This window comes from Dama dama, chromosome 5 (assembly GCF_033118175.1).
Source record: "Dama dama isolate Ldn47 chromosome 5, ASM3311817v1, whole genome shotgun sequence".
Taxonomy (NCBI): Eukaryota; Metazoa; Chordata; class Mammalia; order Artiodactyla; family Cervidae; genus Dama; species Dama dama.
In genome coordinates, this window is record NC_083685.1 from 79113205 (window position 1) to 79128525 (window position 15321).

The 15321-nt window shown below is 52.6% G+C and overlaps 1 protein-coding gene across 1 annotated transcript in view; it reads right to left on the minus strand.

The window, feature by feature from the left end:
* Nucleotides 1-12940, minus strand: part of CUEDC1 (CUE domain containing 1) — an 85409-nt gene extending 72469 nt beyond the window's left edge. Inside the window, exon 1 of the mRNA XM_061142607.1 lies at nucleotides 12870-12940. The gene's annotated coding sequence lies outside the window, so the exon portion shown is untranslated. The remainder of the gene's footprint in view (nucleotides 1-12869) is intronic.
* Between the last annotated feature and the right edge of the window lie 2381 nt (nucleotides 12941-15321).

Sequence of the window (15321 nt, forward strand, 5' to 3'; positions counted from 1 at the left end):
CTTCACAGTTCAACTCTCACATCCATACATGACCACTGGGAAAACCATAGCCTTGACTAGACGGACCTTTGTTGGTAAGGCAGTTAAAAGTCAGGGGCTGGGGAACTGTGATGGTCCCATATTTCAGATGATGTGACTACCAGATGAGGGGAGGACTGTCTAACCGACGTCAGACTTCCTATGAGTGCAAATGAAACACAGTTTGTGTCAAGCCACCACAATGTCAGAGTCTGACTAGTACTGCAGCATAGTCCAGCTACTCTCCCAAATGAAACACATAGAACATTCAACTGGGACTCTTCAGCACCTTTCTCTGGTCTGCAGGATGCTATAATTGTCTAACATTCATTTGTTTAACAAATATTCCTAGAGCCCCAAGACTAGACGCTGTACAGCCAAAAGCACAGCAGTAAAAAAAAGACCCAATTTCTCTCTTCGAGATGGCCCCTACCTGGTGACCCACAGACCAGACTTTGTGACTAAAAGGAGCAGTTCTGCAGGCGTGAAGGCGGGACCTCCCCCTGGGCCACTGGCTAAACTGCGCCCCAAGAAAAGGTGAACAGCCAGAAGGCAAAGACAGCTTGTCCCAGCGACTCCATGAGGGTGGCAGCCAAGACTGATTCCACACCAGGTTTTCACACCCTGGGCTCTACCAGCTGCCCCCCTGCCAGCCACATGGACACATACAACTGCCTCCCTTGCCCTGGGCACAGAAGAGACAGGAGAAGGCATCGGGGAGGAGCCATCAACGGAGCAGGTGGCTGGTAGAAAAACAGGAGCAATAAAAGACACAGCTCATTTGCCCTCACCCTCCTCTGCAGCCGGAATATCTCCTCTGGAATTACCCCCCTGCGTAATTTATTCTAGCCCCAGAAGTCCTCAACACCTGAGCTTTCTTCCCCCCGTCCCTTGTAATTGAGGGCCAACCAGAGAAATGACTCTGACTCTTTGTGTCAAAAGCTAGATGAGAAGAGCAGTGAGGCAGAGAGAGCCATCACATACAGTTTTGTGGGCTGTTCACTACACAGAGGGGCCACCCGTAGGGGCAGATGGGGCTGGATCCAGCCTGTGCTTGGCTTACTACGTTGTGAACCCTAGAGAAAGAGTCCTTTCTTCTAATTCACACAAAGGTATCTGCTGTATGCTGCGACCCCAGAAGCACTGCAGCGGGGGCTTCTCCACAAGGAGTGAAGAAGTTTGGTGATGGGTCCATGGGAATGTATTGTACTAGCTTCTCTAAGTTTGGGTATATTTGAAAATTTTTATAATAAACTGTAAAACAAACAAAAAAACACATCCACACAGTAAGTGGCTATTACTTGGACAGGTTAGTTAGCCCTCAGCTTCAGTTCCCCCATCTAAAAAGACAATAACCCCTGGCGTATAGGTTTGCTACAGGACTAAATTAAATAACTGAAGTGAATTGCTTGACATGAGTAAATCCTCTTACACATGGGAGCAGTGTAAGAACAGTAGGTACTGGGACTTCTGCCTTGCAATGCAGGGGACGTGGGTTGGATCCCTGGTCCAAGGAGATTCCACATGTCTCGGAGGAACTAAGGCCATGCCCCATAACTAGAGAGTCAGTGCACTGCAAGAAAAGATCCTGCAAGCCACAGCTAGGACCCAACACAGCCAAATACCTGTTTTCTTTCTTTTTTTTAAGTATCTTCTGCTGATGGCTGGGGCAGGAAGGAAAATGAGGCAAAACCGGGGCAGTGAGGTCTTGTGGAGAAACACAACCACTCTGGGCAAAGTGTGCCATGAGGTCAGAGGAAGTCTGAAAACACAACCACCCTGTCACGGATCATCCCTAAATTGGGTGGCTGGTCTGAGGGGGTCTTCCAGCAATCCCTCCCTCCCAAGGGGACTTCGCCTTCCTCTGGAGACCCCAGACTCAGCTCACAATCCAAAGGAGAGTCCACAGAAAGGTCACGGAGAGGAGGTCAGAGAAGGCTGTGCCCCCCAGCTTCTTCACAAACTCAGAGACAAACAGGGTGACTCCAGGACCTGGAAGGTTCCTTTCTTAGTTCTAGAAGAAAACAAGAGGTCCCCCAAAATGTACCAGGGAACCAGGTACTAACACGGGGAGGGCCCCGCCCCACCCCCTTCATCAGGTGGAGTCGGAGTAGCCATTCACATCCCTACAGATCTAAACTTACGTTTGCGTTGTCCAGTTGTATGGGATGAATTTTTACATTAATATCCTCAAAATTATCACTGCTATGTATGAATTTCACCAGTGGTTTGCCACTTAAAAATGCGTGAGTGTACACTCAGTCACTGACTCTTTGCAACCCCATGGACTGTAGCCCGCCAGGCTCCTCTGTCCACGGGAATTCTCCAGGCAAGAATATTGGCGTGGGTTGCCGTTTCCTCCTCCGGGGATTTTCCTGACCCAGGGATCGAAACCAAGTCTCCCACATTGGCAGGTGGATTCTTTATTACTAAGCCACCTGGGAAGCCCCACTGAAAACTGACACACACCCAGCCCCCAGTCCACTTCTCTCTTAAGGCCTAGTCCTCTCCTAGCCTCTCAGGGCTGGAGAGGGCTGGAGGTGGCAGTGGCACAAAGCCGGCAGCCCTTCCCAAAGCCCCTGGGGGCCCCCACCCTTGGCTCGAGCCACCAAGACCCTTGTGTCGGCCCAGCTCTGCCCTGGGAGACCCACACAGAAGGCCTCTGGTTTCCGTCAGATAACATCGCACTCACTCGCACCCTCTCTCTTTTCCAAGATGAAAGCTTATAGGATGATTCTTATTAAGACAACTCATGAGAAGAAAGTCACCCAAGCTCTCAATTCTCTCTCCTTTGAGCACAAGCCACTCCATGGGTCACCCCCATAGACGTTTCACAGAAATACAATAACAAAGAAGAATTTCCACTAACAAGTCCATCCTTCACCTTGCCTTTCATGACTCAAGAGTTTGCTATCTGTATCCACGGCAGTTTTCTAAGTTTCTGAAGCTGTCACAGCTGAGGGCTGGAAGGGAGAGAAAGGCTTCCAAATAAAATGTGATAGGAGAGCAAAGACACACATGGCCCTTAAATCCACAGCACAGCCCTTCACGGCAGAGAGCAAAAAGCCACTGAGAAATGTCCTTCTCTGTCTCTGCCGGCGCTCTCCGGCTCTGTCCCAAACTTAGAAACAGCTGTTTCCCTATAACTCCAAAAAAAGCTCTCATATGCTCTGTCTCTTCATTCTTTCCAACACTGTGATCTGTACACTTAATCTACCTCCAGGCTCAGCTTATCCCTCCCTCGGCTCGTCAAATAACAAGAGGAACAGTGGAAGAGTAAGAAGTACTACACGACAACAAAGTCATTTTAGAAACACTGTCTACAGAGTCAGCAGCCTGGCTTTCAGGGTTGAGATCCCAGTTCCTCAGTTTCCTGACTGTGTGCCCTTGGGCATGTTGACTTAGCCCTCTGAGTCTCCAGCCCCTCATCTGGAAAGTGGTAAATACTACTATACACATAGCGGGCTGAGTAAATAAATGTATCCTCTTAAAATGTACAGAGAGGTGACTGGCGTGCGATAAGTAGGTAAACAAAATGTAATTATTGTTAGACCATCACAGCCAAGTAATGCAATGCATGCATGCATGCTCAGTTGCTTTAGTCATTCCAACTCTATGCGACCCTATGGACTGTAGCCCACCAGGCCCCTCTGTCCTTGGGGATTCGCCAGGCAAGAATACTGGTGTGGGTTGCCATGCCCTTCTCCAGGGGATCTTCCCAACCCAGGGATCGAACCTGTGTCTCTTATGTCTCCTGTCATTGGCAAGCAGGTTCTTTACCACTAGCGCCACCTGGGAAGCCCCATCCAGTGCAATCTAGTGCAACAGGTACTATTATTACCAGCTCTAGTTAACAGATGTGTTCAAAAGCCATTTGTTGTTGTGAGTACAATAACAGATTAAACTGAAGAAAAGTACAAACTAAGAAATTAAGTGATCTGCTCAGAATGACAGTCCATACACAGCAGAGCTCAGACTGGATTTCTCATCTTGGACCCTGAATCACACTCACAGACTTCACGCTCTAACAAGCTCTCTCCCTCAGGCATAGAAATTTGAGAAGTCCCATGGATCAGCATCAAAAACAGATTTCAATTCTGTAAGCCCCAGAGAGTGGCAATATCTCAAGGGAATGTTGCAGGATTTGCCAAACAAAATTAATTTCCATTTGTTTTCATATTCCAATAAAATATACCAAAGCGGCCTTATACCACCCCATCAAAAGTGTCAAAAGACCCCTCAAGGCCAAGGATGACACCCTCCTCAACAATATTTCAGGCTCCCTTGGGAGGCTCCCAGGCTGTCAACAATTTGCAAAAAAAAAAGGTCAGTGCAAATCATTTGGGAAGGCATTGTGCTGGCCTGGCCTAAGACATGTGGACTTCTGCCAAGCCCATAGTTTTTAAAAACACGCACTGTCTTCACCCTTGATAAACAGCAGCCAGGCTACAGAAATATTTCCATTACACCCAGAAGCCTGCTTGCCATCACAACTCATTGAAATGGATGTTTCCAATTTGAGGAGAGTTCAACAAAAACATCGAAGAACCCACCCTGGCCTTTCCAGCAGAGGTAACCATTCTGGCATTTAGGAAACCTCTAAACACTATAAAGGGTGTTTATGGACACAGATTATTTGGTAAACACATGCCCTCATGCCCACAGTCTAATATATCTAACACATGGATTGAGCCCATTTCTTCCAGCTCTTTTATGAATGTTTGTGCATTAGATTTCTACACAAGTACTTTCACTAATGCTCTTTGTGTGTTTCAAGACTGTGATGAAATCATTGTATGGCCATGCTGGAGAAAACTAGTATTGTAAAGAGTTTAGCACTGTAGCCCGGGCTCTAACCAACCAGCCACTGATGATGATATGATTTCATGAAATGAGGATAATAACAAATGCTAGCAGTAGCTAACATTTATTGAGAACTTACGATTTGCCAAGCACTGTGCTAAGGCTTAATGAGTATTTGATCCTCACTAGCAACAATTAGGGGGTATTATTACTCCCATCATATGGCTTAGGAAACTAAGACTCAGAGATTGAGTTAACTTGTCCCAAGAACACAGCAGCAACTAGCAAAGGTGGATTCAAACACAGGCAGTCTGACTCAAGAGTTTTTAACCACGTACTATAGTTCTTTTTTAAGGTGGTTAATGACCCAGGACCACAAATTCCTCTAGGAGCAGTCTGGATGATCTTCAAAATCCTTCCTGGCTGTAAAATTCAATGCTTCTCTCTTTTAGAAATAAAATGAATTTATGACTTGGAGGAATAAAATGCAATGGTGCTGTAACACTGCTCGGGTGAGATGAAACATCTGTGTCTGCCGCACCCAGAGCCAGTCAGGGGAGGGAAAGCGCTGATTTTCTGAGATAATGATGCCCCGTGAAACCGCCAGACTGGCCGCAAACCGTCTCAAGGAGAAACGACAGCTTGAAGACAGAATCTTAGAGGATGCGCCAACTCGCAAAAGTCTGCAAGTTCTCAACTATCAGCTCTCAAACCTTCATTTGTCTTTTTTTTTTTTTTTAAAAGGAAACTCAAATGCAAGAGGACGCAAGTTGTAAGGATACGGGTATAAGATGTGGGGGGCGGGGGGGGGGGGTTGTGGCACCCTGACTCCTGGCTTTCCTCCTAGCTTGGCACCTGCTCATGCAAAACCCACTTCATCCAGGTAATCTGTGTTTTACAGCTTCCCTACGACCTCGCAGCCCTGGCTCAGAAGTCCTGTAACTGCGGGGTTTTGCCCTACACACACCTGCTGATACCGTCCCAGGCTGCTGCCCAGTCCATAGACACAGAGATGCTCAGTGGCTGCCTCCCCTGACTGTATCTCTGATTCATCTTCCTCCGCTCCCTGCTCTGCGCAGGAGTTCCCTGCCCGCCCACCTTGCCACTCGGGACAGCCAATGGTGAGGCTCTCCCAGCAGCCTCCTCCTCCTCTCGCTGGCTCTAGCTCACGCTCTCTTCTCTCAGCTCCTGGTACAGCCTGAAACCGAAACTAATCTCAGACCTGAACAAAGTGAAATCATTTCCTAAGCCTGATCACCCTACATGACCGCAGAGGATCTTCTCCTCATCAGAGCTCCAGATTTAGCGCGCTGGTTGCGGGAAAATAAAGAGCTGGGCAGGTGCCTCCTAGAACTCAATGCTTCCTTAATGAACAGATAAGAAGAAGCAAGAGACCCGCCATAGTGTTTTCTTCTGCTGCTTTTCTTTAATTTGCACAAGTCCATTGAAATTCACCCCATGAAGTAAACTTCACCACTCAGTATTCTAAACTCATTGCCCAGCACTGGCTCCTGTTTGGCTCCTCCTTAATCAGATTCTCTTCTGAGAGCAAGCCTTGTTCCTTTGGCGATCTCTGTAGCCATCTTGCTGAATGCAGCTTAGAGAACTAGACCACATGCTTTTCCTAAATTTGAAATATGCAGCCTTTACTTTCCGTCTGGGAACAACAACAAACTACAACACACAAAAAAGGCAAGTCAACATCAATGAACATAATGTCCGCCCTTTCAAAAGAATTATGCACATTGAGAAAAATCCCAAACTGTTTTGTTTGTCACGCTTGCCCCCAGCACACTTTTGGGCGCCTCTCTCTGTTGCTGGGGGCATCGTGTAATGATTCAGTTGCTGGCTTAAGCAAAACAGAATTGAAAAGGTAAATGCACTGGCCAACAAATGTTTGGTAAAAGAGGAATAACTTTTGGATTGTCTGCTGTTTACTCTTCATTCAGCGAAGTTTACTGAAGGCCCTATAGGTATGCCCAGGTCTCTTCTAGGTGCTGGGCCAGGAGGGTGAATAGTTAGAGTGATAGTCACTCAGTCGTGTCTGACTCTGTGCGAATCCATAGTCTGCAGCCCACCAGGCTCCTCTGTCCATGGGATTCTCCAGGCAAGAATACTGGAGTGAATAAGATGACCACTAGCTCCCACTGGGCCATTTTCAGAACATTTTTTGAGTAGGAGCTGAAGCTTTTCTCTAGTGCCACCAGCCAGACAGTCAACTACTTGCGGGTTTCCTGCAGCCCTCTTCACAAGGCATGAACTCCATCCGGTAGGGCTGTGGGGTGCCCCCAGAGTGCACCCCCCGGACAGGGATCAACGCAGGGCAGCACCCAGCTGGGGGCAGATGTGGTTGGTGTCTTGGCTCATTAATGAATGAATGACCCACTTAAGGAGACAGACATTCTTCAGTCACTTTAACAGGAAAATGAGGGGTTAGGCCAGATCTGAGCAACATTCTAGCTCAAAAATTCCAGCTCGTTTTCCCCTCCCTTTGCTGAGCTGACACAGATCTCGAGGGGCCTCTACTTCATCTTCCTGTCTCCAGATGAAACCTCTTAAACCACAAAGACAAATGGAACTTGCTCCCATTTCTAAAGACCTTCGGGGATGGCCATTCCCCTCCGCTCCTGTGAGTCACTTGTCCTCATATCCTATCTGGAGTGTTGTCCTCAGATCTTACTTAAGTCCTTCCTCTGCAGTTTACATTCATTCGCCGCTGGTCCTGCTTCTAAGTATGGAGAGACAAGAGTGAATCACTGTGTTCTGAGCAATAATGCTGACAAGATTTTTATTTTTTCTTCAGCATGTTCGCTCAGGCAATAGAGGAGGTGACTATTAAAAACCACAAAGGTACCAAGGGAGCCAACTAAAGCAAGGGTGCTGCAGGATCCAGAAAATTCGATTCTACTGAGGAGTTCACAGAGTGGGAGAGAGATATATACCCTGGCCAGATCAAAAGGCTGGGGGCAGCAGCCCCTTTAACCCTCACTCAGCTCAAGTGCCCCCTCCCGCAGGAAGCCCTCCCTGCCCAGTTCCTCCTCTGGCTGCCAAAGCATCTGCCTCTTCAGCACTCACTTCAGTGCAGCGTTCGCCATGGCAACTGAAGTTCTAGGCTGACATATTTGTTCCCCCAGCTAGACTATAGGCATCTCTCAGGCAGGGGCATGTCTCAGTGAACTTTGTACGCGGGCTCCGGTTCCAGGAGGGTGTCTGGCACTCAGCCAGTGGTTCTCAGTAGCCGGTGCTAGGCTGAACCCTCAGCACGTCCCAGCGATGCTTGAATGTTGCACTGTCAGCCCTTCACTCGGAGCACGTCACCCCTCCAATCCCACCACCCCACCATCCCCACCTCTCAGCCCTCAGCTCAGCAGGGGTCTCTCTCAGACTTTCTCTAAAGATGTAAGCTCTGTAACCAAGCCTCTTGGGTTCAAATCCTGGCTCTGCCACTCTCCAACCATGCAATCTTGGACATGGTATTTAACCTCCTTATGTCTCCATTTCTTTACTGAAATATAGATTTAACCTTTCACAGGATCTTGTGAGGATTAAATGTTGCATGAGAAGCACTTGGAAAAGGGTCTGACCCACAGTGAGTGTTCAGTGAAGCTGGAATTATTATGTCCCAAGCCTATGGCTTCATAGAAATCCCGACCTGCTTCTACTCTTGACTGTCATCGAGCCTACCCACCCCCCACTAGACCCCCTTCCTCCAGAAGCGATGTTAACAGTAATCTAAAAAGCCAGTCAACCCTCTTTACTGATTATGGTCCTCCCCCCCACCCCACCTTCACCAGTTTAGAAGGCAAATTTTCCAAAGAAAAGGGAGGAGAGTTAGTTCCACATCAGGGCTACGAATGCTGAGTCATTCTGCCCCCAACGATACTTCTCTGTCATCACCCTTGACGCTTCAGGCTCATCTCCCCACCGTGTGTTCCCCTCTGCTCAAAATTTAAACCTCACCCCACTCCATCCCACATCTCCAAAAGCCAGCCTCAGCCTCTACAGTTTTTACCAAAGATCTTCCTTAATAATAAGAAGCCTCAGAATGTTAGTAAGTGCAGAAATAAGAAGAATGATAATAACAGTTTCCACTCTAAAAGAGAATTTGCTCTTTGTCTGGCAGAGTATCTCCTTTCATTTTTTTCTAAAGCTGAGAAACTGAAGCACCTACAAAGTCATAGAGTAAGATGGAGAGCTGGGAGTGCAACGGGGAAAATGTATGTAACTTCAGATCCTACACGCTAAACCATGAAGCCATGCTAGAAATGGACACAGAGTGGCCAGATCGTCTTTGGGAGTGGAAGTTAGATTTGGAGCCTTTTTATGCCACCAATCATTCCTCAGTGCATTTCACAATTTATGAAAAGGGAGTTTATGTTGACAGGCATTGTTACCATATTTGTCATTTATGACCTGTTTTAAAGATAAGAGCGATAGCTGGATTACTCGGAATCTATTATATTGTTCAGACAATTCAGAGAGGCCTACTGGGAGGCTGAAAGCAGAGGACATCAGAGAACAGAGTGAGCCAACACAACCAGCATCCTCACCAATCCATGGATGCCGTGGTGGAGAAGGCAGACAAGTCCTGGCCCCTGAGGAACAGGCACCTCTAGTCACCACCACAGGACCCTTACACCCCGCCTACAAAACAACTGTCAAGTCCCAAGTTAGGGACTGCCCGCTGGACCAGAGCACCCCAGGTCCTTTGCGGTTCTCACTTCCTGAAAGCAGAACAGAGACTTCACATCCTTCCAGGGCACCTTGCATAGTCAAAGCATAGCACCTTGCTCCCAAGGCTCTAGAACACTCCAGCCTATCCTGCTTATTGCCAGGACTGGGGGAAATCTATCAAGGCAAAGTATAGATAGGAAACCCTGAAGGAAGAAACAAGTCTGAGCGCTACTATCTGCTCAACACTGTGTCTGTTAGTCAAAGAAAAATCTCCATGAGCTATCATTGTCTGGGGCCACTGGGACCTGAGAAGGGCTTCTCAATACCAAGCAGAGAAGTCACAGATGGCAGACCCTGCTAAAGGCTCTTCCAGGTCCCCAACAAGGGTGATGCCACCAACACTTGGGCAGCAGCCCAGGGCCCAGTGAGCTTTGGTTAAGAAAGAAAAGGCAAGTCTGGTCTCCTTGCAGACACACTGGGGATGGTGACAGCCATTCCTTCTGGCTTGCTCCCTCTTCTCTAGTCCATAAGGATCTAAGGAAACCGGCATGAGTTTGAGCAAACTCTGGGATATAGTGAAGGACAGGGAAGCCTGGCGTACATTTTGTACATGGGGTCACAGAGTTGGACCTGACTTGGTGACTGAACAACAAGGAACCTAAAATACCTCAATCCTAGCCTTAAACAACTCTGCGTAAAGACCTCCTCAAAAGGAGAAGTGTCCTGGGACTTCCCTGGAGGTCCAGTGGTTAAGACACCATGGGGCATGGGGTGGATCCCTGGTCAGGGAACTAGGATCCCACATGCTGAGCGGCTCAACCAAAAAGTTGGGGGCGGGGGGGAGGAGAAGCGTCTTTCACACTTACCCTCTCCACTGAAGCACATTCCACCACCTCAACGCCGCTGCCCCGAGAACGAGCTGGGACTCTTAGAGCACCTGACTCCTATTTTGTTGTGACACCATCCCTCACCCTAACCCCCCGGTGCTGTGCTTAGTCTCCCAGTCGTGTCTGACTCCTTGTGACCCCAGGGACTGTAGCCTGCCAGGCTTCACCGTCCAAACGATTCTCCAGGCAAGAGTACTGGCGTGGGTTGCCATTTCCTCCTCCAGGGGATCTTCCCAACCCAGGGATCAAACCCAGATCTCCTGCATTGCAGGCAGACTCCTTACCATCTGAGCCATCAGGGAAGTCAAAGTGAAAATTGCCCAGTCGTGTCCGACTCTGCGACCCCATGGATGATATAGTCCATGGAATTCTCCAGGCCAGAATACTGGAGTGGGTTGCCATTTCCTCCTCCAGGGGATCTTCCCAACCCAGGGATCAAAGGCAGGTCTCCTGCATTGCAGGCAGATTCTTTACCAGTTGAGCCACCAGGGAAGCCCCTAATCCCTATATTTACCTCTAATTCAACAGCTCTGTGGCACTGGACTAGTTAGTGCCCACAAAGGCAACAAAATCAGCCCCAGGAGAACGGCCACCCCACTGGCCCCCATTCTCTGGCTCACTGTCCGGAGCTGGGATCCGGTTCAGAGTTTCCAGGTCTCCATGGCCACAAGCCCAAAGTTGCATCGGAAGGTCATGAGAAAAGCCCTCTTGAGAGATCTGCTCTTCACACCCTGGGACTATTCACTGACTCAACACAAAAGAGGGAACTGTTCTGAACCACCTAGGATGAACCACAGATTGGCGATCTTAACAGGGGTCCCAGTTCCAAGGGGCACAGTGACCCTCTGATCCTGCATACAAAATGTGACCCTGCACACTTGCCTGTGTCAGAGGGAGGGAGGGGGGAGTTAGAGCTTTCACCAGATCCTCAAAGGGGACATGACCCCTACCTCTGGCTAGGGGTCACCCCCCTAGAACTCACCCACCCCACCCCTGCCGCCTGCCATACTATCATCCCTGGGTCAGGCTAGTTGCCCAAGGTCTTTCTCCTATCTAAGGATGTGTCCAGGCCTGAGGCCCCACTCCTGGTCCCTTGCCTCCTGCTCCTTCCAGCTGCAGAAGGTGGACTGGGGCAGGGGTGGGGTGAGTTCAAAGCCAACCCTCCCCCACACACCCTGCAGCTTCCCTGAGCCAGGTTTCTCTCTCCATCCCAGCGATACCATCCTCCATGCAAACAGAGGTCCCAAAGACCTCATCTGCCAACAGCAGAGAGGGCCCCATTTCACACTTGATTCCTTGCCGCCAAATCTCATGGTGAGAGGACTCCTCTGAGAACTCCTGGCGGCCCTCACCTCCTTCAGGCACACCTGGCCAGCTCCACCCAGGCTGGCAAGACGAGCATGCGTGGCAAGGAAAAGGAACCAGAGGCTCAGGCACCACCCCGAGTCCTTTCTCCTGGACCTGAGCGCTCAGGGCGCTCAGGACGCCCAGCCAACCGGAGGGCTTACTCCCGGTGCTCAGCAAGCTCCTGCCTGAGCGGTAGGAGAGGAGGGAGGTGGTCCTGTCTGCTAGGTCACCCCTAGGACAACTGAAAAATTCCCAGTCGTTCCCCCTCACCCTCCAATCTCACCGAAAGGAAGAAAATCTAAAAGCTTCCTCCGCTGACATCAGATTCCTCTCCAGGAATTTCCTTTCAGTGTAAATTTCTTGGAACGAAAACTTCTTTCAAGGGGAAAAGAAACGGGCAAGCCCGCGCTAGGTGTAAAACGAACAATGCAAGCCGCAAACGGAGAGGAAAGGATGAATTAGCGCCAACACCACCCCCCTAGAGCTAAGAGCCCGGGGCACCGGGAGCCGGAGGGGCGGGGGCCGAGGGGCGGGGACGGCGCCCGGTGAACTTTCCCTGGCCGAGCCACGGGAGATGCAGCTCCCAGGGGACCGGGTGGGACCAGAGAAAGCGAAGCCGACCTTGGCGGTGGCAGGAAGCGCATCTCCCCTTTTCCTAAAAGGCGCTCAGGCCCCGGCAGGCGCCCCCCGCCACCGCCCCGCCGCCCCCTGCCAGCCGTCGCCAAGCAGCCGGCTCCCCCCAGCCCGGGCCGAGCGGGGAGGGGCGCCCACACAAAAGGGGCAGCGACTGGGGAAGGGGCTCCGTGCGGCGCCGGCTCGCCGAGGCCTGGCCCGCCTTGCCCGCGCCGCCCGCCCGCCCGCCGGCGACCACCCGCCTCCCCGCGCGCTCCCCTCCCGGCCCCCGGGGTCCCCGCGCGCTCCGCGCGCCCGCGGCCCGGGAGGCGGCGGCGGCGGCCCGGGAAGGACGCGGAGCCGGACCCGCCGCGCGAGGCTGGGGCGGCGCAGGCTCCCGGCGGCCGCCCCGGGAATCAAACTCGCGCCCGCCCGACCCTCGCGGCGGAGCCTCGGCGAGCGGGCCCGGAAGGTGGGGCCGAGGCGCGCGCGGGCCGGGAGGCGCCGGCGGGGCGAAGGGGGTCTTACCGAGCAGCCGCGCGCGTCCGCTCCCCGCGGGCCGGAGAGGCCGGAGGGGCCGGGGGCTGGGGGCGGGGCGCGGCCCCGCGGCGGCGGCGGCGGCGGCGGCGGGCCCGGCGCGGCGGCGCGGCCGGGGCGCGGGAGGCGGGGAAAGCGAGGCGCTGCCGGCTTCCTAGCGGCGGGCGGCGCGAAATGCAGCTGTCCCTGCGCGGCCGCCGCGAGGCCACAAGTGGGGCCGCGCGGGGAGGAGCGGGCCTGCGGGCGGGGCGCCGGCCGGGCCGCGGCCCCCAGACCCGCTCCGCGGCCGGTCCCTCGGAGAGGGGAAGGAAGCGGGGTCGGGGGCCGCCAAGGACGCCAATCGCAGGGGGTGGGGAGGTGGGGGGTTGGAGGGTGGGGGCCGGGAAAAGACGAGGCGGATCCCCGGGGGACCGATCCCCGCGGCAGCCACGAGGACTCCCGGCTGGAGGGCCGGAGGACGCGATCGGGGAGCCTCGGTCCCCCGGGCCGCGCGGGGCGCCTTGCGCCTCCCTGCTCTGGGAGCGGCACCGGGAGGGCACACCCCAGAGAGGGTGGGGCGGGAGACCCAAGCCCTCAGCTGGGGGTGGGGGGGTCCTAAAAGCAGGGCTGCCCCAGAGGGTGTGGCCGCGCCTCTGGAGCCTGGGACAGCTGAAGTGGAGAGGAGGGCGGCCCCCGGGGAGTTAGGGTTCAGGAGAGGAAACAAAAGGTGGAGATCAGAGGAGATCCAGAAATCAAAGTTATTACCCATTCACACCATCGGATACCACTTGCCATCTCCCCACCTCCTCCCCAGCATACCAGGTCAACTCAGGGGCGTCTGAAGTTTGAAAAGATCTCCTAGGGAAGAACTTTAATAAATGGGGTATCAGCTTTGGCTTTCTTTTTCCACGTGTTTTTAGTTTCAGATGCCAATTAGGGGATGGGGGAGGGCGGGTCAAGTGCCAAGCATCCTGCTGTGAAGAGGCGCTACCTAAGAAAGGGATCTGTAACCCATGAAGAGCCAGTTCCAGTTCTGCCCTCTCCCCCCCCCCCCCCCCCCGCCCCCGGGCAGCTTGCCAAGGACTCGCACCCTCCTCCTGGACAAGCCTGCCTTAGAGACCCACTTGCCCGTCTGGGTACAGATCTTAGAGAACGCCCGCCAACACCCAACCCCCCCCCAACCCCCCCCCCCCCCCCCCCCCCCCCCCCCCCGGCAACCAGGGCTTGCAGTCCCCCTAGCCTGCTGAGACAATCGGTGCTAGCCACAGAGACATCCGAAGGTAAAAACCACAAACCAGAGTGCACCAGACACCCATGTGTCTCCATCATTTGCTTGTCGGGCGTGTTTCTTCAGCAGGTTGGGGACCTGGGAGAGGGAGAAACCTCAGAACCGCACCTTCTGGGGAGACCCGGTTTGACTAGCCTGTCGAGTTGAGCTCCGGGCCCAGGTTCCCAGACTCCTCCGAGGACCTCCTCTCTTCCACCCACCTCTCCCCAGGCCCTTTCACTCCGTGGTTTATTCAGTTTTGGGGGCCCCTCAAACTCCTAGAGTTGTTCCCTAGACCCCAGGTTAAAGATTCCTTAATCTAGACGGAATGACCCACACCTCTGTCATGACTCCTGTCTCCTTTCCCAAATGCTCCCCACCAGATTATATTACACTTGCCCAGGGCGCAGTTCATCTGCCACTTTTCTGCTTACTTGTGAGATCCCGCTGCAGTTCCTCTCCCTGTCGCCTTGGCATTTTGGAGCTGGGAAAATGCATCTGCAAGCTTGAAGTTTTTGCTATTAGGCGAGTGCTCACGGAATCTTTTCATATATTATTCATATAGTCATTAGATGAAACTGACCACTGTAATGGTCGCTCCTTCTTGAAGAATGCTTCTTAGGCATTAGTAACATATGCTTCCTTTCGGGGCTCTCTTCCAGGAGGCTTTTTCTCAGACTCCTTCTCTGCCTCTCACACCCCACTGGGTAACCTCCCTCACTCCCACCATTGCCTGTGAGCTGAATGTTCCCCAGGATCCCAGGCCAAACCACCCTCCTGGGCTCTAGCCCCACACACCCAGCTGCCTACGGAGGCTCCCCACCTTTGGGACCCTCGGACACCCCAAATGCAAGGAGGCAAGAGGCCCAGAGCATTTCCTTCCCATCCCCATTCCATCTGGCTTCACAGCTGGAAACCTCAGTCCACAGTGTCCCTTGCCCTGTGATGTATTGGTTATCAAGTCCTGTTCCTTCCTCCTCACTCTCCTGTGCTGTGCTGTCGCTTCAGCTGTGTCCGACTCTTTGTGACGCTATGGACTGTAACCCACCAGGCTCCTCTGTCCATGGGGATTCTCCAAGCAAGAATCTCTGGAGAGGGTGGCCATGCCCTCCTCCAGGGGATCTTCCTGACCCAGGGATTGAACCTGGGTCTCCTGCATTGCAGGCAAAGTCTTTAACCCTGTGCCATCCGAGTTAC